Source organism: Haplochromis burtoni, unplaced genomic scaffold (genome assembly GCF_018398535.1).
Source record: "Haplochromis burtoni strain Fernald_Lab_line unplaced genomic scaffold, NCSU_Asbu1 Contig_304, whole genome shotgun sequence".
NCBI lineage: Eukaryota > Metazoa > Chordata > Actinopteri > Cichliformes > Cichlidae > Haplochromis > Haplochromis burtoni.
The window spans coordinates 161,499-188,781 of record NW_024582665.1 but is presented as its reverse complement, the minus strand read 5'-3'; the positions used below and the strand labels follow the sequence as shown (position 1 = coordinate 188,781).

General features: G+C 45.0%; 1 protein-coding gene and 1 pseudogene across 3 annotated transcripts in view; one reads left to right on the top strand and one right to left on the bottom strand.

Annotated features, from left to right (window-relative positions):
- Positions 1-27,283, bottom strand: part of LOC102293437 (calcium-dependent secretion activator 1) — a 338,778-nt gene that overhangs the window by 154,209 nt on the left and 157,286 nt on the right. The window lies entirely within an intron of this gene.
- LOC121815790 lies at positions 18,788-21,952 on the top strand (annotated as a pseudogene).

The window sequence follows — 27,283 nt, the reverse complement described above, 5'->3', positions numbered from 1 at the left end:
TTTGTGTTCTCCATTCTTTAAGCACCGGTTCGAGCACCGTTTAAGCACCGGCACCGTTTCAAAAGTACCGATTTGGCACCGGTATCGGATAAAACCTAAACGATACCCATCCCTAGTGTGGACTATAATTATTATTATTATTATTATTTGAGGGTTGTGCCTTCTGCACTGCTGCTGTCCTGTGTTCCTTGTTTGTGTACTGGCAGGTGTGTATGGGTGTGTGCGTGTGTGTGAGGGTGCGGTCGTGACAGGCACTTTCAGGGCTGGTGGGTGTGGCCCTGCCAGCTGACCGGTCACACCCAAGAATCTCCACACACACCTGGCGCTGATCAAGCCTCATCAGAGGAGCTACCAAACAGTGTGGCTGAGAGCTCCTTGATGCTGGATCGTTGAGTGACTTCCTGTCAGTCTCAGTAATATGTGCAAGGTTAGTGCCAGTTTGCTAAATACTCACGGCTGCCTTTGTATGTGTGTTTCCCCAAGAGGATTTGTGAAAATCAGGAAGCATACGGACGGTACACAGGGAACGGAGACTGAGCATGGAGCACGGGAGTAGGGAGTAGGGGGTCCTCATTCCTCTCATCCCCACGGTCTGCCACACCTACCACGACGAGCTTCTTCTCTGCCTTCTCGATCTAGGGCGATCTTGGCTCAAGAGTTGGGAGTTCGCCTTGTAATCGGAAGGTTGCCGGTTCGAGCCCCGGCTCGGACAGTCTTGGTCGTTGTGTCCTTGGGCAAGACACTTCGCCTACTGCCAGAAGGGCCGATGGCGCAATATCGCAGCCTCGCTTCTGTTAGTCTGCCCCAGGGCAGCTGTAGCTACAACTGTAGCTTGCCTCCACCAGTGTATGACTGGGTGTGTAAAGCGCTTTGGGGTCCCTAGGGGGGACTAGTACAAGCCCTATACAAATACAGGCCATTTACCATTCTCATCATCCCTGTCTCTATGCTCTATAGACAGGCCTTTTTATGCTCTATAAGAACCTTCTAAACTCTACAATTTTCCAGACTTGAACATGACACCATGGAGTAAGATATCACTGACTCAGACAGCAGAAATTATCCAGATTTTTCTTTATGGCAAAAAAAACAAACAAGAAATTTTGTTCAAAGGTCTTGAAACTTGTAATGAAAGTTTGTTTAAAGGTCACGAAGCTCATGGACAACGTTTCTATGGCTGAGCAACTGCATTCAAGCCCTATATCACCAAATGCAATGCAAAGAGTTTGATGCAGTGGTGTAAAGCACACTGCCACTGAACTCTAGAGAAGTGGAGACATGTACTCTGGAACGGAAAATCATGGCTCTCTCTCCTTCAATCCATTGGCCGACTCTGGGTTTGGTGGTTGGCAGGACAGTTGAGTGTGGCAGATGACCTATTCTCCTAAAATCCGCATATAACAGCTAAAATAAGCTATGTATATAGTTATGCAATTTAATATGCTACATCAACTTCATGTGCAGTAGACAACAGTGAGGGTGCAATTACTTGGAAAGAAAGCAACTGGACTTCTTCAGGTTTCTCGAAGATGTTTCACCTCTCATCTGAGACGCTTCTAAAACCATGGTGGTGAGTCCCAGGAATTTAAACCTTAATGGGGGTTGTCACTTAAGAGAGTTGTTGACCGACCACTGATCATGTTATCAAGGTTTGAAAAAAGGCTTGGGTCATTCTCACCAGAGGTTTTGGATTAAACCATTGCACAACCTTGCCTCACCTGAGATCACCTGATGCAAGATTTGACTGGGGAAGGGATCTCAAAACTGCATTGTAGGTGGCAGACACTTGGTGTCATAAGCCCCCCTGTTCCAAGATGGTCACTCATAGTGGACATAGATAGCCTCTTTTCACTGCTCTTGCAAACCATCTGTCTCCCTTTTCAAAATATGAACATTACATGCAATTACGTGTGCAAAAATTGCAAAATGTACAGTTGCAAATTGAGGTAGTCCAAGGTTATAAATTCCTGTCACGTGTTTATGAGTCTAACGGTAGTGGGGAAGAAGGATGTCTTTAGTCTACAAGTCCTAGATTTCACACTTTGTACCTTTGTTGAAATGGTAGAAGTGTGAACTGACAGTAATGCGAGAGGGTAGAGTCTTTGGGGAGGTAACTATCCTGTGGACTCATGTGCATGACAGCAGATGTTCTATTGAGAGTGTAGTGGACTCCCTTTGATCTTTTCATCAGTTTTTACCACTCTCTGCAAGCATTTGCAGTCCATATCATTTGCTTTGCCGTACTACATGGTGACGTAGCTGGTCAAGATGCTCAACCATTGAGCTGTATAAGTTGTTGAGGATCTGGGTGACATGCTAACCTACCTCAGCCTCTTTAGAAAATATAGCTAGTGTGGAGCCCTTTTAACCAGCTGTGTGGTGAGATACTCACTATGTAGAATCCCAGCTATTTAAAGCAGGTCACCCTGTTGACTTCAAGCTCCTGAATGCATGGTGGGGTCTCCTTTCCTTCATCATGTCCACTATCTCCTTCGTCTAGTCTGCGGTGAGGGTGAGGTTGTTGTCCTCACACTTTCAAATCAGTTTGACTCATATACCTCCAAGTCACGACAACAGTTGCCTCAAGGTGCTTTATATTGTAGAATAAGCAACCTAAAATAACATAAAAAAAGCAGAAACAACCTATATAACCCCGCTAGGTACAGTGGGAAAGAAAAACCCCCTTTTAACAGGAAGACTGCTCCAGCAGAACCAAGGTCAGGGACAGTCTGCCATCTGCCCGTCCCTGGTTAGGGTGAGGGGATTAAAGCAAGAAAAATGCATACTGTGGAAGGGAGGGAGGGATTAACAATAAATAATGATTAAATATAATATAGCTTATAAAGAACTAGTGAGTGAAAAAGGTGAGTGAAAGAAACACTCAGTGCATCATGGGAAGCCTAGACCTATTGCAGAATAACAAAGGGAGGGTTCAAGGTCACCTGGTCCAGCCCTAACTATATGCTTTAGCAAAAAGGAAAGTTTTAAGCCTAATTTTAAAAGTAGAGATAGTGTCCGTCTCCTGAATCCAACCTGGAAGCTGGTTCCACAGAAGAGGAGCCTGAAAACTCCCATTCTACTTAAAATATGGAACAGGGAACAGTAACCAATATAGGAGATATATACTCTCGCTTTCTAGTCCATGTCAGTACTCTTTTTGGGTCAGCTGGCTTTTTAGTTAGTTAGTTATAACTTAGTCTAGTGTGATCCACACAGAAATGTGGTCACAATTGTGAGTTAAGTGTCGTGATATATGGAGATTATTTTGCATGTTTGATTTTGCTGGTTTATTGGTGTAATTTAATGCCACAATGTCATGTAAGTTCCCTGTTGCCAGGAGAGTGTATAACACTGTGGACAGTAGGGGGCAGCAGCGTGCTTTGGGAACTGAGTCGGGTGCATAGCTGCCGTAAGTTTTCCATTCTGGCAAGACTGACCAGGCGAACGGCAGCGTGTCTCCTGTGCTCACTTTCTCTCCTGTTTTACAGGATCGTAATCTGGCTACGCGCCCATCATAGTGGGGCCTGTAACAGATTTCTGGGGGCTCGTCCGGGATCGGCGGCGTCTGAGGAGCACGTCCGGCTGATCCAGTGATCATTGGACCCAAAGTGACAGTGTTGCTAAAGAGGGTGGGACCGGTAACGCCACCAGGCTGCAACAAAAGTCATGTCAGGCGACGAGAGGAGAAGACTCAGCTGGTCCATCAAAAAGAAACTCTACCAGCTAACGGCTGATGAAGCATACGACATTGCAACTCACCTTGACCCGGTGGCTGAACTGGACTCAGAAAGGCTAAACAAGGACGATGAGGAAGGTTGTATTGAGTACATCACTGCTTATATGAACAGCTCCACACTCCTACAGCTAGAGGATGAGGGCTTGGTCATGTTGTTATGTTTACAAGACACTATTGACTTGGTTATTACTAACCGGGATAAGGATAGACCACCCCCCAAAGATCTGGCTAGTGGTGAAGGGACGCCTGTGATGCCACCAGCCAGTGATAACATTAATGGCAAACATATATCTCCCATGGGTGGCTACACTCCCGAAGTGGCAACCCCCAACTTTGACATACACCAACTGCTCACAGATTCAGGGGAGGGGCAGAACAAATCTCACAGACACAGCATCAACGCACCTGACCCAGAGGGACCACAGTGTAGGACGGGTAGCTGCGGTCACATCAGCGGGCCTCGTGCCACTAACTCACCACCAACTGACATCAGACATCCACTGATTCCCCAGCAACACCACATGGCTGCAGGAGCACTGCCTGCCCCAGCCCACGAGAGTGTGATTGCCCTTCGCGACCTGCCCCTCTTACAGAGGAAGGAATTCAAAATACATGGTGGGCAAATAACTGATACTGCGTCGGACATTAGTTTTAACAGTATCTGCAAACAGATTGATGACGGTCGCAGGGAACAACACACAGATGACGACATAATTAGAGGAGTCCTACGCGTAATCAAGGGTGGAAACTTTAAAGACATGCTTGTGAACAAGGAAGACCTGACAGTTACAGAACTGAAAAGTTTCCTACAGTCCCATTTGAGAGAGAAAACCAGCACCGAGCTCTTTCAGGAACTGATGTGTGCTAAACAACACGAGAACGAATCTCCACAGCAATTCCTGTATCGCATGATCGGACTGAAACAGAGAATAACGTTCACATCCAAGCAGGCAAGATCAGTCATAAAGTATGATGCCTCCACACTCCAGGGCGTGTTCCTGAACGCAGTTTATCAAGGCATGGGAGAAAGGCACGAGGACCTCAGGCGGGACCTGAAGCCGCTCCTGGCTGACCCCACTGTTTCTGATGAAGCTCTCTTAAGACAGGTTATCCAGACCACAATGGAGGACAACGAGAGAAAACGCAGACTGGGGCGTAGCACCAGACCGGAAGTTCACACAAGCCCACAGCACAGTTGCAGAGCCAGAGGGAATGACCGGCGTTGTGGGCGAGACTAGAGTCAAAGGTAAAGACAATGTAATTCAGAGACTGAGTGCTCAGGTCGAGGCTCTAACGGAGGCCATGGAGACACTGAGAAAGCTCACTGCTCCAGCCCTGGTGCCTGGGGCTGCCCATCAAATTGTCCAACAGAGTGCCTCTGACAAGACCAAATCGGACAGAAAGACACGAAGATCATATGGGTGTCCAGAGTGTGTAGCCCAAGGCAGGCCAAGCTGTAACCACTGCTTTTCGTGTGGAGAAGTAGGCCATCGTGCTATTGGCTGCTTGAAAAGGAATATGCAGTCGGGAAACGAGTGCCGGTCAGGGCTGAGGGGCAACCCCTGACCAATCCAAGGGACAAATCCCAGCCCCATGATGCCACAGTACTAGAGTTAGGAAAGAGGGACCAGTCTATGAGCTTACAGATGGGTAACCACCTACCCCCACCTGAGAAAGTTGCCCCACTGATTGGCCGAAAATCCCTATTGAAATGCAGCATGAACGGCTATGCAGTGACTGCCATGTTAGACACAGGGGCAAATGTGAGCATCATAGACCACGCCTGGAAGAACAAGTACCTACCTGAAAAAGAGATCCGCCCACTGAGTGAACTAATGGATGAGGAACTCAGTGTAACTGCTGTCACGGGGGAGGCAGTGCCATATGATGGGTGGATGGAAGTGGTGGTAAACCTGCAAGGCAACAACGATCCAGATCTATCCATTAGAGTACCTTTTCTAGTTAGTCGACTAGATTTAGAAAGACCATTGGTTGGTTTTAATGTCATCCAAGAACTCATCAAGAGTAACGAGAGCAGACCCAAAATCATGTCCATCCTCGTCAACCTGCTGACTGGTGCCCTAGAGATCAACAGTGCAAAGGCAGAGGCTATTGTAAGCTTCATACAGACCAAACCAAAAGTAGAACAGAATGCGACTGTAAAGGTGGGCAGGAAAGGTGCCACTATTAATCCTGGTCAAGTAGCGTATATTAGGTGTGGCGTATCTTTAGACATTAGTGACTCTAGCCCACTCGTGCTGTTTGAACCTAACCTAGATGACACACCACTGTTGCCACTGAGTATAGGTGAAGGGCTATTGGCAATCCAGCAGGATGAGAGACCCTTCGTGAAGGTACCAGTTTCCAACCACTCTACCGAGACGGTGGTCCTGCCCAGCTCCACGGTCCTAGGCACCATTGAAGCTATTGATGGAGTAATAGGAACAGGCAGCCCAAGCGGCGAGCACAGTCAAGCCCGGGGCAACACTGACCCGCTACCAAGCTCCATGAGTGACCTGCCCCCTACTACACTGTGGCACCCGCCAGTGGATGTTAGTCACCTAAGTGATGAGCAACAGAGAAAGGTGAAACAAATGCTATACGAGGAGTCAGGAGCTTTTGCTTGTGATGACGAAGACATAGGGTGTATTCCAAGCCTGCAAATGTCCATAAATTTAAAGGACAACATCCCAGTACAGCGAACCTATGCTGCAGTGCCCAAACCCCTCTACAAAGAGGTTAAAGAATACATCCAAGATCTGCTTGCCAAAGGGTGGATAGTTAAGTCAAAGTCACCGTACGCAGCACCTGTCGTGTGTGTCAGAAAAAAAGATGGAACATTGAGATTATGTATCGATTACAGGCTTTTAAATCAAAAGACTGTACCAGACCGCCACCCACTGCCTCGCATCCAGGACCTCATAGACACACTAGGAGGCCACAGCTGGTTCACCATCCTGGATCAAGGCAAAGCCTATCACCAGGGCTACATGGCAGAGGGATCCAGACACATGACAGCATTCATCACTCCTTGGGGCCTCTATGAATGGGTGAGGATCCCATTCGGGCTCTCCAATGCCCCAGCCGCTTTCCAACGCAGCATGGAGGAGATGTTAGATTCCCTGCGTGATAGCTGCTGCATCCCTTATCTCGACGACATCCTCTGCTACGCAAAATCTTTTGACGAGCATGTCGAGGGAGTACGTCAGGTCCTGAGGTCTCTAAAAGCCCATGGTGTCAAGCTTCGGCCCACAAAATGTGAGCTGTTCCGGCAGGAAGTCAGGTATGTGGGGAGGCTGGTCTCAGCTGATGGTGTCAGGATTGACCCAAAAGACACTGATGCGATCAGGCTGCTGCAAGAGAAAACACCCAATACAGTGGGTGAGGTGAGGAAGCTGCTTGGGTTCCTGAGCTATTACAGAATGTACATCCAAAACTTCTCTAGCATCGCTAAGCCAATCTACGAGCTGCTGAATGTGAAAACCGCCCCAGCAGTAACAAGTGGAAAGCTCACGAAGGGAAAGGGGGCCCAGCTGCCATCAAAGACACCTATCGTGTGGACAGATGAGCACCAGAGGATACTAGAGCAGCTGATAGACACTCTGTCGCACCCACCCGTGTTGGCGTATCCAGACTTTGAACTCCCGTTTGTACTCCACACAGATGCCTCTAAGGAGGGACTAGGCGCTGTGTTGTATCAGCGCCAGGGTGGAAGAATGAGGGTCATCGCTTATGGCTCGAGAACTCTGTCCCCTGCTGAGAAAAATTATAACCTGCACTCAGGGAAACTGGAGTTCCTCGCCCTTAAGTGGGCGGTATGTGAGAAATTCAGGGATTACCTGTTTTATGCACCCCATTTCACAGTCTATACGGACAATAATCCCCTCACCTATGTGCTGAGCACTGCAAAGCTTAATGCGGTGGGCCACCGCTGGGTGGGTGAGCTGGCAGATTTCCGGTTCGATGTCAAGTACAGGCCGGGGAAGGTGAACATAGATGCGGACACATTCTCCCGGTTCCCACTTGACATCGACACCTATCTCACAAAGTGTACGGAAGAGCTCACGGGAGACGCTGTCCATGCTGCCTGGGAGGGTTGTGAGTCAGCAAAGACAGAGGACGTTGCATATGTTGCTGCCCTGAGCTTAACATGCCCGGAGCCACCTGTGAACGGATCACCATTTACAGTATGTCACAGTGATCTGGTGACATCACAAAGGGGGGATCCTGTTATCAGCGAACTGATCAAACTGAAAGAAACAAAAACAGTAATAACGAATGACGACAGAAGGAAAGCCAGTGGCCCTGTCAGGAAGTTGATGCACGAGTGGGGAAAGCTCAATATCGAAAACCAGCTACTGTATCGCACGGCAGGACAGCGGAGACAGCTTGTGCTTCCAACACAATACCACCCCCTAGTGCTGAAACACCTTCATGATGACCTGGGTCATATTGGGGCAGAGAGGGTCATTCACTCAAAAGAAAAAAAAAAAAAAAAAAAGAGGGGTTTTCCCCAAAAAATTCCTCCCACATTCACTTGGCAAGGGACCGTTTTTACTGGCCTTTTATGAAGAGGGACATTGAAGCGTATGTGACCAGGAAATGCCCCTGCATTAAGAAAAAGAAGCCGGTCAAACAGATCAGAGCCCCGATGGGATCAATCTCCACTTCTGTGCCGCTTGAACTGGTGTCTGTGGACTATATGCATCTGGAAGCCAGTAGGGGGGGCTACGAGTACATCTTAGTAGTCATCGACCACTTCACCAGGTTTGCTCAGGCCTACCCCACGAAAAACAAGTCGGGAAGGACGGCGGCGGAGAAGATATTCAATGATTTCATCCCCAGGTTTGGATTTCCAAGGCGGCTACACCATGACCAGGGCAGAGAATTTGAAAATGACCTGTTCATGGCCCTACGACGCCTGGCTGGGGTTGCTCACTCGAGGACGACACCATATCATCCACAGGGCAACCCAGCCGAGCGATTTAACAGGACGTTGCTCCAAATGCTAAGGACGCTGGAGGAGAGAGCGAAGAGCAACTGGAAGGAGCACCTACCCCAGATAGTGCATGCCTACAACTGTACCAGGCATGAGGCCACAGGCTTTTCACCCCACTACCTCATGTTTGGTCGGCACCCCCACCTCCCAGTAGACCTAATTTTTGGCCTGTTAACCAGAGATCAATCTGAAACACCTCAGAGTTATGCCAAAAAGTGGGCGTCACGGATGAAGGAGGCTTACCGTATTGCAGCTGAGAACAGCCAGCACTCCAGTGCAAGGGGTAAGAAGTATTATGATCGTCACATACAGAACACAGTCACTCTCCAGTCTGGTGACAGGGTCCTAGTCCGTAATATGAGTGAGAGGGGAGGACCTGGAAAATTGAGACCCTACTGGGAGCAAACTGTGTATGTCGTCAAGGAACAAGTGGGTGACAGTCCCATTTACAAAGTATGCTCTGAGGCAGGTGGTGCTAAAACCCGCATACTTCACAGAAACCTTCTACACCTTGTAAATAATCTACCTGTGGACTTACCTGACCTGCAGAGGGGGCCATTGCCATCCAGAGGGGCTCGAAGGAAAAGGAGTGACCCTGCTGTGGGACATGATGGGATGGAGACGCCCGAAAGCAGCAACTCTGAAAACTCAGACAGTGAAGCACCCAGAGTGCAGTACTGGCTCAGAGTATCATCACAGGATCAACGCCAAACAAAGAATCTGAGACCAATACATCAGTCCCAGAGAAATATTGAAGGAGCCCAGAATGTCCCTGGAAAACAAATATACATGCCACAGTCAGGAGGTGATATGGCAGAGCAACCCAGAGGCACTTCTCCTGAAAGAGAAGTTGAACAAGAACAAGGTGAAAACCAAATTGCAGACTGCTCTGTTGCTGATCCAGAACACCTTGATGCGGAGGAGTGTCCAGAGACAATGACTGAGGGTGATGAGGCTCGACCGCTGACTCCTCAGGAAGCCACAGTGAGGAGATCCGCCAGGGGCAGGAAACCCCCTCGGGTTCTCACATACGAGTCCCTGGGCCAGCCATCTTACCGAGCACACGGGTCACTTAACCCCGCTGGACTTTGTACAGTACAGGCCCTGCCAGTCTGGGGAATGCCACCCCTCACTGTGCCACATTACATCCCATACCAACCATTCCCCTGCACTGTTGTACCATACACAAACCCATATTGATACACACACTGACGAAATACCTTCGCTCTGAAATATGAAGATCAAGAACTGTTTCTAGGTGAGCGAGTTAAAGTGTTAAGAAGTGTGAACTTTTTGTGTATTTTCTTGAAATGTCTGGAGCCATCTTTTTTTGTTTGGGAGCATGTGATCCACACAGAAATGTGGTCACAATTGTGAGTTAAGTGTCGTGATATATGGAGATTATTTTGCATGTTTTATTTTGCTGGTTTATTGGTGTAATTTAAAGCCACAATGTCATGTAAGTTCCCTGTTGCCAGGAGAGTGTATAACACTTTGGACAGTAGGGGGCAGCAGCGTGCTTTGGGAACTGAGTCGGGTGCATAGCTGCCGTAAGTTTTCCATTCTGGCAAGACTGACCAGGCGAACGGCAGCGTGTCTCCTGTGCTCACTTTCTCTCCTGTTTTACAGGTCAGTAATGTGGTCAAAAACATAAAGAAATACACAGCTGGACACTGTGATACTTAAACTTTCATGACATAAGACGGGTCTGTGATATGTGATGTATTATACTGTCGCTATGTGAGCTACTTTAGCTCTGTAAGATGTTATAGCTAGGCTATATGCCTGGGTAACGCTAGCAAGCTGTTGCAACTGCGTATAATACTCCATATAATAATAAGAAGCACCAACCCAGTTGGGTTTACAGTTCCTGATAAACTTGTAGCTTTGTGTTCATGACAAATGTTTTGTATAACGTGTGTGTAAAGTGTTCTGAGCCCGCCTGAAGTCATGTGTAAACTTGCTGTTTCAGTGTTAGAATCTAACTGGTCTGAAAAAGACACATGAAGCGAGAGCGCTAATAAGAGTACGGCCAACAAAAATGCTGGCAAGGAAAGTAGTGCAGTAATGTTGAAAGTAGAGTTTCCTTTCTATGATAAGACACTACCATGATGATGTGAATTATTTTGTTTATCTCATTTATGGGAAAAGAGGTGTAGTTGTCATTTGTTTCATTCATTTAAACCCTTTGTTGTTTTATGCCAGTAGTGTGGACTAATATTGAAATGTACTGGTGGAAAACAAGCCATGTGAGGGAATGAGCAGTTATTGTGAAATTGAGTTAACAAAAGAGTGGAGCAGATATGCTTGTGTTGTATGAATAAATTCTGGCAAGACTGACCAGGCGAACGGCAGCGTGTCTCCTGTGCTCACTTTCTCTCCTGTTTTACAGGATCGTAATCTGGCTACGCGCCCATCATAGTGGGGCCTGTAACAAAAGCTGCACTAGTGCCGCAGCCGCGGACGACGGCACTTTTTGCGACGACGAGGACGAGAATGACACCATTTCTACCGATGACAACAGCCGCGTTAGCGAGCATGAGTGGCCAGAATGTTGGTCCCAAGCACAAGTCCGGTATTTCTCCACAAATTACAAGTGGCTGATCAGCAGAAATCAAAAGTTGGGTTGTAGTGTGTGTAGTCAAGTTTGTGCTCGCGTGGACATGCAGCAAGGGCAGAGAGTGTCGCAGGAGTGGAGTGGGTGCTTAATCTCGTCTTTTGGAAGGGACAAGGCTGCACAACAAAACTCACTACGAAAGAAAATAAAAGAGCACAGAGACTCAATTTATCACAAGAAAGCAGTTGAAATAAAAGAGAAGGCAACACAAAATACAATGCAAAAACACATTGAAGATATGAGAAAGGCTGACTACGCTTCAACTTGCAATGTGTTTAGAACAGCTTATAAGATTGGCAAGCATGGGCGTCCCTTTACAGACATGCCAATAGATGTCCAGTTGCAAGTCTTAAATGGTGTCAAGATGGGCAGAGTTTTGCACTCTAATAACTCATGTGCAAATATACTGGATCACATTGCAGCTGAAATGAAAAAGAAGGTAGTCAATGACATAGTGATGAATGAAAGAAAATTGTGTGTGCTCATTGATGAATCCACTACAATAAGTGGAAAGTCTGTGCTTGTCGTGTGCCTGCGGTCAGCTATTTCCAGTGAAAATCCAGACACAATATTTTTTGAACTGATTGAGCTGCAGGGGACCACAGCAAAGGACATCACTGAAGCACTGTTAGGATGTCTTCATAATAATGGCTTTGACCCTCACTACCTACAGGAACATTTGTTGGCATTTGCTTGTGATGGAGCCTCAGTGATGCTTGGGAGGAAAGCAGGAGTTGCTGCGCAGCTTTGTTCCAAATTCCCTTACCTGTTTGTCTGGCATTGTTCCAATCACAGACTGGAACTGGCAGTTTGTGATGTTTTGAAGGAGGTAGGAGGAATCAACCACTTTAAAATATTCTTAGATCAGCTTTACTCCCTCTACCATGCATCACCAAAAAACCAAAGGGAGTTAACCGAGAGTGCTCACAATGTTGGACAACGTCTCCTTGTGATAGGCCGTGTTTTATCAGTGCGTTGGGTTGCTTCAAGTGAGAGAACAGTGAAAGCAGTATGGGAGAACTACCAAGCTCTGCAGGTACACTTTACAAGTGCTGCTGCTGATACCAGCAGGGACTCAAGAGAGAGCAAAATACAAAGGACTCAATGATGTTCTCACTACTGTTTCTTTTGTGGTCAATCTTGGCATCATGTATGACGCTCTCACAGAACTCAGTGACCTCTCAAGAATGCTCCAGAGACGGGACATGACTTTGGATCAAGCCGACAGGCAGCTGGACCGACAAATCCGGGTGTTTGAGTCAATGGTATCCACACCTGGTCCCTACACACAAACTGCCATTGAAGCTGAAAAGGAGAAAATCTTCAGAAATGTATGCCTGCATGAAAATCAGAGGGTTATAAAAATCAACCATGGCCAATTTTTCCGTAGCCTGGCTGAAAATGTTAAGTGCAGGATGACTCCAACAACTTCCTCGCATGTCAGTAAAACCTCATCTGAAAAGACAGATAGTCACCTCCTCTCAGACATCAAGGTCCTCCAGTCTGACTCCTGGCCTGCATCTCTAGATATTCAATATGGGGATGCAGCGGTCAGACGTTTATGTCAGAGATTCAGAGTTGGGGAGAGGGAAAGTGTCCTAGGATTTAGGGAGTATAAAGACCTTAAAGCTTCCAAGACACCAGCAGCCCTGAAGCCGCTTCTTACAGCTGTCCACACCATTGCAGTATCAACAAGTGAATGCGAGCGAGCTTTCAGCTCAATGAATGATACTTTGACAGATAAAAGAAACTCTCTCGACATCAAAAGGCTTTCAAATATGATTTTCCTGAAATGCAACGGACCACCCTTGGATCAGTTTAACGCACAAACATATGTGCAGACATGGCTGGCACTAGGGAGGAGAAGTGCAGCATCCACAAACTGCGAAGCCCAAAGTGAAAGGAAAGTGGAGCCCAAAACGTGCTGGAGCCTTTTCTAGGTAAAATGATTTGTACAGTATTTCTCATTTTTCATTTGGTGTACTGTGACTGTATTTTGCTGAATCTGCTTTTGTATATTTTTCAGGGGTAAAGAAATGAACCATCTTCAAGACTCAAGATTATGTTCTACTGTTCTATGGTTATTATGTTTGGGTTGCTTCAAGTGAGAGAACAGTGAAAGTAGTATGGGAGAACTACCAAGCTCTGCAGGTACACTTTACAAGTGCTGCTGCTGATACCAGCAGGGACTCAAGAGAGAGAGCAAAATACAAATTAGTTTATAATTTATTTTATGTACATTTTGTTAAAAAAAAAATTTCAATACCTTTTTGCACATTTTATTTATGTTCAGTAGCTCTTTCTAGCTCAAGCAAATCCACAAACTAATAAAATGATTTATTATTTTGTATAAGGTTGTCTGTTGACTGTTGTATATAAAACCCATTCAATATAGTTGTTGTTACCTCAGGGGAGGCGGAAAAAAAATAGAGTACCGGCACCTCTTTTGGGCCACTTAAAGCACTGCTTAGTGCCCCTGCATTTCTTGGCTAAGTGCCCCTTTTTCTTGCAGTTATGGCAGGTACTGTCTTTGAAAACACAGTCCTTGGCAAAGTGTGCCCCCCCACACCGGTAACACTCCAAAAGCTCCCTCGGTTTGCCCCTCACACTCCGAGATACATGATGCACCTCGGTTGAGTGCATATTGTTGTTAGCTTTCCGAATGTCTTTAGTGTTATTAGCTGCCGTTTCTATTGCCTGAGCAATTTCCAAAGCTTTCTTAAAGTCCAGTGTGGGCTCCCCCAACAACCGACGCTGCATGCCATCATCATTTATACCACACACCAACCTGTCGCGGAGCATGTCATCCAGCACGCCTCCAAACTCACAGTGCTCTGATAGCTGTCTCAGCTCCGTCACATACGCAGCCACCGAAACTCCCGGCTTGCGTGAATGAGTGTGGAATTTGAACCGCTGAACAATCACGGAGGGTTTCGGGCAGTGATGATTTTGCACCAACGTCACCAGTTCTTTGAAACTGAAGTCCCCGGGTTTCCGAGGCGTCGTCAGGTTACGTATCAACTTGTAGGTCCTCGCTCCACACGCACTGAGAAGAACTGACCTTTTTTTTCCTTCGTCCGAAATGTCGTTTGCCAAGAAAAAGTGTTCAAGCCTCTCGACATATTCAATCCAGTCGCCGTCTCCCTCGGCAAACTCCGTGAGCGATCCGATCGTAGCCATAGATGCGAAGCGGTAGTCCGACTGCAAAATCCGTAGCAAAAACTCAAAACTGTCCGCGTTCGGCTTTTATCCTCGTCGCCAAAAAGGTGTTATAACCTCAGGATAAAAATGCTCGGAAACTCAAGTGCCAGTTTTAGGACGTTTACTGACCACTTTTAGAAACAACCACAGCTAGTCGCACACATACAGGAAACTGTCCCACACATAACATTCCGGCAGGGAGAACCCTGAAAAACCTCTGAAGGTTCCGGGGTGCAACGCCCCCAAACATACATTAACAACAACACTGTCTATAACACTCTGGTTTACCAAAGTATAAGAATGGCTCATACGACCTCAATGAAGTCGTCACTTGAAATTTACAGGTGAGCTGAATGCTGACAAGCAAACATCGTTCTCTTCCTTCCTTCCTTGGTCATTTTAATGTTTGTTTACTGCAAACGCTCATATTCAACAAGAGGAAAAGAAACGGGCTAGAAGGGGGACAAGGAGAGGAGGGAGAGAAGGAAATGAGGAAGGAAAAGATGGGGGAGGAGGTATGGAGGAAGGTAGGAAGGGAAAAGATGGGAGAGGGAAAAGGAAGGAAAAATGGAAGAGGAGGGAAAAAGGAGGAAGGAAAAGATGGGAGAGGAGGAAGAAAGGAAGGAAAAGATGAAAGAAGAGAGTAAAAGGAAAAATATGAGAAAGGAAGGAGAAGAGACTGACAGATGGAAGTGAACGTAAAGCCACGTTGAACTTGGAAATGTAGCGAGCTCTAACGTCAGCTTGAGGTTTTTCGGACCAACTTCACTGGTACGAGACTGAATCTGATCTCCGTGGAGGAATGTAGAAACTGCGCTTCATTAAAGCAGCGGAAACCCAGACTTTAATGAGTCGAGTTTATTTTAGCAGCGTCTTGGAGTAGACTCTACTACACTCAGAATCCGTTTAAAGGAAGCTTATTTATTCTCAACCAGGATGAGACGAACTCTGACTTTGAATCTCTGTCTTCCCACACATCTCCTGTCTGAGCCTCGCACCGAGCTTTCTGCTTCAGTATGTGGGAGTTTGTAGGAGAGCAGATAATATTATGCAACCAGAACTGGCTGCAACACCCCGTACGAGGAAAACTGAAGCATGTAGGTGTTTTTTTTCCTTTTCTCTGAGCTTCATTGATAAAACTAATGAATTAAATCTAAGCTGTGCAGCAGGTTTGATGTGTGTTTGTAGTAGCCTGATAACGTACCGCCAGCCGACACAACAACAGGCAGACGACTGCAAAATCCCAAACAAAGAGAGCAAAAACAGCTGAAGAGTGAAAAAAATGAACCAGAAAGACCAAAGATGGGAAAGAAGAAAAGACGAAGGAAATGAAGGGAGGAAAGTAGCAGAGGGGAAGAGGAAACAGAAGAGGCAGAAATGGAAGGAAGGAATGAAAACATTGATTAGGATACAAAAGAAAGATGAAGGAAAGAAAAACAATTCAAAGAGGAGAAACAAATGAAATATAGGGAAGGACAAGTGAGGAAGGAAATAAAGCAAAGAGAAAAACACATGAAGACAAGCTAAGTAAATGAAGGTGGAAGCAGGAATGATGGAAACACTGAAGACAAAGGAAAGTGGAATAAGATGAAGAAACAAAAGTACATTAATGCGAAGGATAAAAAGAAACAAAAGAGGAAAGAAGAAAAATAAATAAGGACAAAGAGGTTATAAAACACAGAATAGGATGCAAAGTAAGGAAAAGGTAAATAAAAGAAAGCAAATGAAAAGCTGTGGAGGCTTCAGCTGAGACTGAAGAAGTCATCTATCCATCTTCTGCTTATCCACTCTGGAGTCAGAACACCAGCCCAACATAGTGCTATAATTTGTATCCAGATAATTAAAGTAACTAATTAATCGCCTTAAGACTGAATTCTGTGATATTTACATGACAAATTAAAGTGTGAGATCTACTAAAAGACAGAGTTAAACTCAGACTCCATCCTATGATTTAATGATTTATATTACAGGGGCCTGTTTTTCTGTCCCCAAAGGGTGACGACATAGAAACGTCCCCACTAAAATAGTAATACGGCTAAATGCACACACATGTACCCCTAGGAAAAAGTGTGTGTGTGTGTACCATGTTTACATACCTGTGTGGGGACCAAGAATTGGAAGTTTACCATACTTGTGGGGACCAACAGCCCTTATGGGCACAGAAAATAGGTTAGACCAGTGTTTCCCAACCTTTTGGAGCCACAGCACATATTTCACATTAGAAAAATCAAACAGCGCACCACCAAACAAAATGTCTCAAAAAGCATTTTGATCATTTATCTTAGTAAAATAGGCTCAGTTTGTCCCCAGTATACCTTTTTGCTTTCTTCTGACCACCACTCATGACGGCCTTCATGTGGGCTGGAATTTTCTCCACGACCCAGACTGACTGCTTTTTCTCTTCAAATATTTATCTATTGCTATTATGTGCTGTGTTCTCACAGCATGACTATTATGTAATATCTTCTTCTGTTTGACAACCAACTTAATTAGAACAGGTGGTTGTACCGCCCTCTAGTGGAAGAGAAAGTAATTGTTCTGCCCGTTACTCACTGCGGTCACTTGGAGTACTAATCAGGTGAAACCAGATAATCTTCTACGGCACACCTATGTGCCACGGCACAGTTTTGGGAAGCACTGGGTTAGTGTTAGGATAAACATCTAGGGAAGGATATGAAAACATGACTCTGTGTGTGTGTGTGTGTGTGTGTGTGTGTGTGTGTGTGTAACCCATATTTTATTTTTGTAGCTTGCACTGAGGGCTGATTGATTATGTATGTTCTGCCTGCAGCACTGCGGTGTGTTTGTTGACCTTCTTGTAAGCGACACACACAGGGAAGCACGAACTGTAGCACGTTATAGGTGAATAACACCAGCGCAGTCTCTAATGCAGCTCAGGCAGCTTTGCAACTCAGCGCCATCACTGTTGTGAGGTGTTCCTGTTATTTTGTCCACCCCATCCTCATATAAAAATAGAGAGAGAGAGGATGGCATTTGTGCTTTCAGTGAGATGAAACAATAATAGCTTACAGACATGAACACACACGTGCATCTATGCTTGTGGACCTTCTGTGACATGATGCGTAATCCACACAGCTGTGAAGGTAAGTCATACCTTAAGAAAACAGTGATTTGAGGTTAAGGGGATTCCTCTGAAGTGGTGCAAAAGTGTGAAACAAGTCAGAAAGAAGTTGTTTAATGTTTGTGTACATGGACATGTCTGGGATAAATGTATGCTCACCACCTCAATGAACTCAAGCAACAAGGAGCAAAAGTCCTTACTGATGCGAGACCAGTGAAGTCATACAGGAAACAATTACTTCAACTTATTTGTGTTTGTTTGCTGTTTTGAAACTGTAAGTAAAGAGTGGAAGGTGGATCTAGCTGAGAATCTGCACGTTTTCTGAGCAATGTCTTGTGATTGACATGTCATTAGCTAAAAACTATAAACTAGTTACCACTCTTTCCTGATGCCTGAGTGTAATATACAAAGAGAACCTAATATTTTGTTCAATATGACAACAAACCATTGAGCGGTGAAGAGATCAGAAAAATGCTTGCTTGATCTTGTCACATGGTCATTGGTCATTTTACCATACACTCCTTTTTGACTTGACCAGTAGTCTTTTCACAATCACAAGGGTATTTAGCAATGACCCTGGTGAAGGCCACAAGGGGAAATGTGTTGGTCACGCATTAAAACTGGTTCCTAATACTTTAAGTTTCACTGGAGTCTTCATGTCATTAGATCTTTGTCTTCGCCATGAACCTTGAAAGTTGTTCCAGAAAGGTTTGTTGCTATTTTAATGTAAAGAACATGGTTATTTCTGTTGCAGCAGCTGTTATAAATGCAAAACCTAAAATGCAAGATTATTTTGAGTAATTAACTTTTTGCAGGAATATCTGTAATTATATGTGCAGACTCTGCTGACTGTTCAAAGCAATGCAGTGGCATTTATCTAGTTCTCATCCTGTTACAGCAACATCGATTACTGCCTATAAAAGCAATAAATAAATAAATAAAAGCAACCAGCATATGTCTGCTAACCTAACCCTGCTCTCTACATATGCTTTGATTTGGTCAGCAGCCTCTGCTGTTCTGACAGTTATTGTTACCTGAGACATTTCTGTCCAGTGTTCATTAAAGCTGGATTTTAAAAATTATTTATATAGAAGAAGCAGTAAATAAAAGGGTTAAACACACAGTTTCACTCTCTAACTGCTCCTCTTCCTGGAGTGAAGCACAGCCTGATAACCCTCCCTCTTCTTCCTGCTCTTAAACACAGCACCTCCTCTCTGTCCACGTGTTTCCTCGTTCCCTCCCCTTCAGATCTGCACTTTGAAGATGGGTGTAACCAACATGTGGTGACGTGTAAGAGCTGACAGGCTCCATTCACTGCAGAAACATGTTGTTGAGATCAGAGCTCAGACTAGTTTCAGTTATAAGGAAGAGAAACTCACACAGTCACTGACACTGAGAGGAGAAATGGCGCAGAAAGGAGTTCAGCTGGACCGAGAAACCTTCTCTTGTTCCATCTGTTTGGATCTACTGAAGGATCCGGTGACTACAGCCTGTGGACACAGCTACTGCAGGAACTGTATTAAAAGTTTCTGGGATGAAGAGGACAGGAAGGGAATCCACAGCTGCCCTCAGTGCAGGAAGACTTTCACACCGAGGCCTGTCCTGGAGAAAAACACCATGTTAGCAGCTTTAGTGGAGCAGCTGAAGAAGACTGGACTCCAAGCTGCTCCAGCTGATCACTGCTATGCTGGACCTGAAGATGTGGCCTGTGATGTCTGCACTGGGAGGAAGCTGAAAGCCATCAAGTCCTGTTTAGTCTGTCTGCCTCTTACTGTGAGAAACACCTCCAACCTCACTATGATGCAGCTCCGTTAAAGAAACACAAGCTGGTGGCCCCCTCCAAGAAGCTCCAGGACAACATCTGCTCTCGTCATGATGAGGTGATGAAGATTTTCTGTCGTACTGATCAGCAGAGTATCTGTTATCTCTGCACAATGGATGAACATAAAGGCCATGAAACAGTCCCAGCTGCAGCAGAAAGGACTGAGAAGCAGAAGGAGCTCGAGGTGAGACGACTAAACATCCAGCAGAGAATCCAGGAGCGAGAGAAAGATGTGAAGCTGCTTCAACAGGAGGTGGAGGCCATCAATGGCTCTGCTGATAAAGCAGTGGAGGACAGTGAGAAGATGTTCACTGAGCTGATCCGTCTCCTCCAGAAAAGAAGCTCTGATGTGAAGCAGCAGGTCAGATCCCAGCAGGAAACTGAAGTGAGTCGAGTCAAAGAGCTTCAGGAGAAGCTGGAGCAGGAGATCGCTGAGCTGAAGAGGAAAGACGGCGAGCTGGAGCAGCTCTCACACACAGAGGATCACAACCAGTTTCTACACAACTACCCCTCACTGTCAGCACTCAGTGAGTCTACACACTCATCCAGCATCAATATTCGTCCTCTGAGCTACTTTGAGGATGTGACAGCAGCTGTGTCAGAGACCAGAGATAAACTACAGGACATTCTGAGAGAGGAATGGACAAACATCTCACTGACAGTCACTGAAGTGGATGTTTTACTGTCACCAGCAGAGCCAAAGACCAGAGCTGGATTCTTAAAATATTCACATGAAATCACACTGGATCCAAACACAGCAAACACACATCTGTTATTATCTGAGGGGAACAGAAAAGTAACATTAATGAAACAACGACAGTCTTATTCTGATCATCCAGACAGATTCACTGGAAGGTTTCAGGTCCTGAGTAGAGAGAGTCTGACTGGACGTTGTTACTGGGAGGTGGAGTGGAGAGGGGAAGGAGTCTGTGTAGCAGTCGCATACAAGAATATCAGCAGAGCAGGGAGCTTCAATGAATGTGTATTTGGATACAATGACAAATCTTGGGTATTACGTTGTGACACAAACAGTTATATATTTTTCCACAACAAAGTCCAAACTGTCCTCTCAGGTCCTCGGTCCTCCAGAGTAGGAGTGTACCTGGATCACAGAGCAGGTATTCTGTCTTTCTACAGCGTCTCTGAAACCATGACTCTCCTCCACAGAGTCCAGACCACATTCACTCAGCCGCTCTATGCTGGACTTTATCTTTGTTGATGGAGCCACTGCAGAGTTGATTAAAGTCAAATAGAGAAGACAGGTTCATGTTGATCCCTGACCATTATATGTACTTGTGTAGTTTCTAAATGAGGCTTTACATTTTAGAAGCTGAGAAGTTCAGTGGTCCATTGATGTGTGAAAATAATATTGCACTGATTCAAACTGTACTTACATTTATATACCTTACATCAATATAAATCTGAATTTGTTCTTATGGCTGATAATCATGTGAGTTTAAATGATACTACTCTTCATATTCAGCATGTTTGAAATCTGTCATCAGTCTGGTTAGTGCTTTTATTCTGTAGTTGCTGTAGTGGGTTGTCAAATGCAACAATATATTGGAGCTGCAGTGATTCATCAGTTAGTCAATGATTAGAGAATTGATTGTTTTATCATTATTTTAGTCACATTTAAAGCTGCTTCCAGTTTCTGAAATGTGAAGATTGTTGATTTTCTTGATCATATATGACTGTAAACTTAATGTCTTTGAGGTTTGAACTTTTAAAATGAAACAAAAAATTAAATCCTTGAGGTTTTTGATATTTATCATTATTATTATTATTGTATCTACAGTGATGACATTTAATGTCTTTTTGAGATGAAAAGCTTGATCACACTCACTTATTTATACATTTAAATATAAAAAACAAATCAGTGTTCCCCAACCCCCGGGCCCCAGACAGACCAGGCAGCAAGAGAAGAAAACATTTTTTTGTACCAATACTGGTTTTATTTTGTTGTATTTATCAACAACACCTTAATAGCCGGTCGGTGACACACAAAAAGGTTGGGGACTGTTGAACTAAATGACACAGGCCTGTATATTGTGGAGGATAGACATGTTTCTTGCCCTGAGCTGTGTCTGGCAGGCAGAGCGTCTCCACAAATCTGAAGCTTCTGATTTGGAGAAAATGAGCTGAGGGAGACACCTGGTGGACAAACACAGACATGACAGGAAGAAAGACTAAAGTGCAGAGTGGAGACAAACAGCTGGAAATACTTGTTGGAAAGGATTGTCATGCTTCAGACAAACACACAGCACACACTCTAACAGTCCTTTATTTGCACTGAAGGAGACACGTGAAGAAACCAAATCACACAATAATGAAGTGAACACATTTATAGTCAGTGTTCAAGATGATGGATAGAAATGAAAATCATGAAGCATTTGTTCACTTTTAGGTCTGTTTCTTACAGCAGAAGCAGCATTTACATGAACTCACTGGCCTTTTTCCACTGAACGCTCTCTTCTTCATCACCTCATCTTCCTCTTCTGACTGATGCTGAGCTCCAACCCTTTTTACTTCCTGGAGATGATTCATACTCACTGAAATTTCACTCATGACACAGAAACTGTTCAGTTATTCTTCATTTATTAGTCTGTTTATCAGGAACCTCTGTTGATTTTACATGTAAAGGATTTTTCTTCTATCACTGAACCTTTTAAGGGTTTTCTCTTAGTAGTTTTGGGGAGTTTTTAATTAGATTTACAGCTTCAGAATAACTTTGTGATGTCAGATTAGAAAGTCTGTGTCCAACCCTGGTGTTTGATCAGATGTTTGATCCCTGCAGGGTTGGATTTTTTATATGAATGTTGAATTTGTTGTTTTGGAACTGAGTTAGATTTTTATTGATGGATGATTCGTTGTAAAAAGTGGATCTACCAACAGTTTATTTCTTTGTTATTAACCAGCAAGAAGACTTTTCCCAGAAACAGAGTTTTGATTAGTGGAACTGACAAACAGTTTGAGGCTGATTTGGCTGATATGGGTGAATATTGTGCAGATAATGATAATGTGAGACACTTACTGACATGTACAGATGGATTTTCCAAGTATGCATGCAGGTGTCTTCAAACCAAGGCAGCAGCATCTGTTGCATCTGCTTTTCAGGATGTTCTGAGTGAAGGACGTGTACCTGTTAAACTTCAAACAGATGAAGGCGAGGAGTTTAATAATAAACATTTCCATCAGCTGATGGTTCAGTTTAACATCACACATTGATTAAACCAAGTTTTGTGGAACTTTAAGCCGTATGTGAAAATACTTCACATCTGTTAACTTATGAAGACGTGTAAACGTGGTCCAGGACCTTGTGCTGTCAAGGCCGAGCAGCCGGTGTAAAGAGGTTGGAGCCAAAAGCTGACTCAGTACATGTTTGTTTGATTTGAATGAAAACTTGATTTATAGCAGGGATCATGAAGGTCGAGGCGAGACATGGAGGGAATGACACGGGAGCAGGACTCACTCACTATTAAATGCTGAAGCAAAGCTACAGAGAGGGGCGTTTCTCCAGGATTGCAGTGGAGTGAGGAAAAGAACAACATGTCTGAGGTGAGTTTCTGGACTTACACTAGGAAAAAGGCTATTTTTTGTTGCCTACATTGTAGACGGTGACTTTGTCTCTAAACAGTAAAATGGGCAGTCAGGGGTTAAAGTGGATTCAGCAGGTGGAGGAACCCTAAAATCAGTTGCAACAGCTCAGTGTGGGGAAAACATTCACGACTCAGTATAATTACTGCTGAGAGCTCCAGTAGATTTTCTGAATGTACAGGCTGTGATCAGCTGACCTGCTGCTCTTTGTGGATTTACACAAGTGAATTCAACCAGATGTCAGCAGATGTTTCATTAGTTGAACTGATTTCCATCCTCTACACTGACAGTAAACTGTTTATGCTCTTTTTATTAGACACTATTCAGCTGGTATGAAGGTGAAATTCAGTGAATCTTAACTTCAAATTCATCTCTGCTACACTTGATGTAACCAAACTGAGCATGAAACCACAGCCACTGTGCAGCAGTCACACACTGTTCTGCAGCAAACTAACCTGTTTATCCTGCACTAACCTGCAACCTTTAAATAGCACAGTTAGTCTGCCTCAGTTTGTTTAGCAGCACGTTTCAGGATATGAAAAAACATAATGTCACATGTACAGAACCAATATCTGATTTAAAAACATGAAGACTTACATGTGAGCTTTACAATCAGTCGTTGGGCCAAAAACAAGAAAAAGGAAACACTTGAAGCCCTGACTATGACACATAGTTTTGCCACTTTTATTTCTTTTTCTGTGATATTGCTGGTGATTAATACACCAACAGGAATGAATTCCATGTGTTACTGTTTAATCTCAAAGCAGTTTGATTTGAGGCTCGCAGTGACAAAATAATAACTCCCCTTAAAGGTGTTAAACCTAAAGTAATGAAGGTCTCCTAAAGGTCTCTTAGCATTAGACTCTTGCTATTTCTGTGCCTTCATTCTAATGTGTACACTCTGTGTTTAGTTCCTCTGGACGTGGCCCTGTTTTCCCGAGCAGATCCTTAGTTTTGAATGATTGGAGAGTGGCTATAGCGAGCAGTGAGTGAGCGAAGAGAAGCTTTCCCTGTCCTCCCCACCTTGGATTTCCTGGAGCCTGGACCCCGTCACACTTGTATATAGCACAATTCCCTGCACTGTCTGTACACATACCTGGTGTAATAAACTGTTTCTCCTCAAAGTGAAGAGTCCTGCGTGTGAGTCCTCAGTGAACGGTGACATCATTACACTATGTTAAAGACAGAGACATGAAAATAGTAGCCCCCCATTTTATTTGATGCTCAGAGACATTTTCTTTTAGTAAGGCCACTGCAATGTAAGTTTTACTGTTGCATAAGTTCCGCCAGCAGAGGGCGCTCGGTCCTGTACGCATCGGTAGCTGACGCTACACTAGAAGAAGTAGTGTCAGTGATGAAGAGGCAGCATACGGCCTGCGCGCCAAAGAGAACTGATTGTCTTATTTTTCTGTTTTTACAGTTTTCTGTAAAAATAAATATGTTGCACGGGAGATGAGTTGGCCCATCATTTCAACAGTGTAACATATTTTGGCGAGCCAGCCAGGAGGTGGCGCTAGTGAGTCAACACCATCACCAACCACCTTCTTTCCCAAGAGACGAACCTTCAACCAAAAGAAATGGAATCTCTGCAACCTCTGCGTGACGAAGTGAGTGCAGCCTTGTGGCAGTTGGAGAGAGAGCATCTTGTGGATGTCTGCAGGCGACTGAAATGTTCCGGCCTGGACAGCGCAGAGTCTCACAGCAAGACCAAGAGGACACTCATCAGGTTGGCAGAGGGCATGTTTGATGATGTGGAGAAAAGTGAGGAAGAGGATCAAGTAAAACAGTTTTATAAAGACATTGCTGTATACATCCAGAGACTAAGCAAAGGGGAGAGTCAGTCAGAAAGGGAACCCCAAGGCATAGAGTCTATGCAAAAGAAAGATCTTGAGAACACCGCATGTGCTACTCCAGTACATATTGCAGATTACTCACCCAGAGCCCGACCAGAGGCAATGCGAACTCTTCAAGAGGTAACACTGAAGAGGGAGTTTAAAATCTGTGGGCAGATTGGAGAGAATGGGCAGAAGGACAAGCTATCCTATCTCAGCTTGATTCGCCAGATTGAGAATGGGAGTGAAAAAGGGCACTCGGAGACTGAAATTGTGGAAGCGGTAATTAGGGCCATTAGTCCAGGAACGCCCCTAAGAGACATGTTGGAGATTAAACGTGGGTTAACACTTAGCAAACTGCTCACCATATTAAAGGGACACTATAGGGTAGACAGCCCCACTGAGCTTTACCATCAGCTCCTCAATATCTCCCAAGAGCCCAAAGAAACTGCCTTAAACTTTGTATTTCGTGCCATTGAACTTAAAGAGAAGTTGTTATGGAAAGCGGCAAATGAGGAGACAGATGAACTGTATAGCAGAGCCACCATCCAGCGCAAATTCCTCCGCTCCATTGAAACTGGGCTGCTCAGTGACTCTATCAAGTATCAGCTTCTGCCCCCCCTAAACGACATAACCATAACAGATGAAGAACTGATTGAGAAAGTCAATGAAGCTTCAAAGCTAGAAAATGAGAGATTTGAGAAACGGAAAAGGTCCACTGCAGCCAAGATTCCCAGGGTCCAAGAGCTCCAAGCAGAATGCCAAACAGCCCTGACATCTGCTCAGAGCCCCTCCAAACCCAGAGAATTCCCCGCTACAGTGGCCATGACGACAGTGAAAAATAAAGAGACTAAGTCAGACACGCAGCAGATTATAGAAGAACTACGTAAAGAGATGAAACAAATGTTCATGGCTGCTATGGAAACCAGTCCCCGCACCATGGCACCAAAGCAACGAGAAAAAGGCTGTAAAAAGTGCAAAGAAGAGGGGAAAGGAGAGAACTGCCTGCACTGTTTCAAATGTGGGCGAGAGGGCCACTACTCCCGTGGATGCCGAGCACCGAGACTGCCATCGGGAAACGGGGAGGGACTACTGAGATGGGACCAACAGTAGTCCAAAGCCCACGGTCCCATAATGAACAGTCAAGCCCACCAACATCCTCCAAAGAAACTGCAGCTAGTGTCCCATCAGCGGTAACTGAGGTTCACTATCTACCCCCTCAACGTAAGTCACGGTTAGTAAGCCTAGTGGGAAACAGATGTACTGTGAACTGTTTTATGGACAATCACCCAGCTAAGGTGTTGTGGGATTCAGGGGCACAGTCCAGCATAGTAAATGAAAACTGGCGGCAAAACCACCTCCCTCACACAGTCGTCAGACCTGTTTCAGAACTGTTAGACAATGAGACGCTCACAGTGTTTGCTGCAAATGACACACCCATTCCCTACATTGGTTGGATAGAAGTCAGCTTCAGACTAGGCAGTGATTTGTCTCCAACCAGTGAGCTGCAAGTTCCAATATTGGTATCCAGTGACCCGGCTGTGGCCAGTGATCCCATCATTGGCTACAATGTCATTGAAGCTATCGTGAACCAGGAAGAAGTAAAGACCAAAGGAGGAAGAAAACAGCTAGCACACTATGTGAGTAAAGCGTTTGAAATAACTGTACGCACTGCACATAATGTTGTCAAACTTGTACAGAACAGCAGTGAAGGCCCAGAGACAGGTGTGGTAAGGACTGGTGTAAGAAGAGTGCCTTTGTCAGCGAACCAAGTCACCACAGTTTATGTACGGGCACACGTTAGTTCACATGCCCGGGGCCAAGACATGCTCTTTCTACCTGATGGAGCTGACCCACCACCAGAGGGCATAATATTCAGTGATGTACTGGTGAAAATCCCAGACAGAAAAGTACCATATGTGCCCATCCCTGTGACTAACACCACAGACCACACCGTTTATCTGGAGAGCCGTAAAGTGATTGGATACCTTGAACCAGTAAAGACTGTATACACAGCTGGCATCCAGACTAAAGTAAATGAGCTGACACAAGAGAACAAAAATGGTACAGAGCTAAAGTCACACAACCCGAGTAACACACAGACACGAGAGAACCAACAGAGACCAAAGTCATGGGACCCACCAGTGGATCTCCAGCATCTGGATGAAAATCAGCGAGCGGCTGCGAGGAAGGTGTTGCGAGAGGAATGTGAGGCGTTTGCATATGACAGTGACGATGTTGGCTGCATACCATCCCTGAGGATGCACATAAGCCTCCATGACACAAATCCTGTGAAAAAGACTTACATGTCCATCCCAAAACCCCTGCACAACGAAGTGAAAGAGTATTTGCAAGACCTGCTTAACAAAGGCTGGATCACACCATCACGGTCCCCCT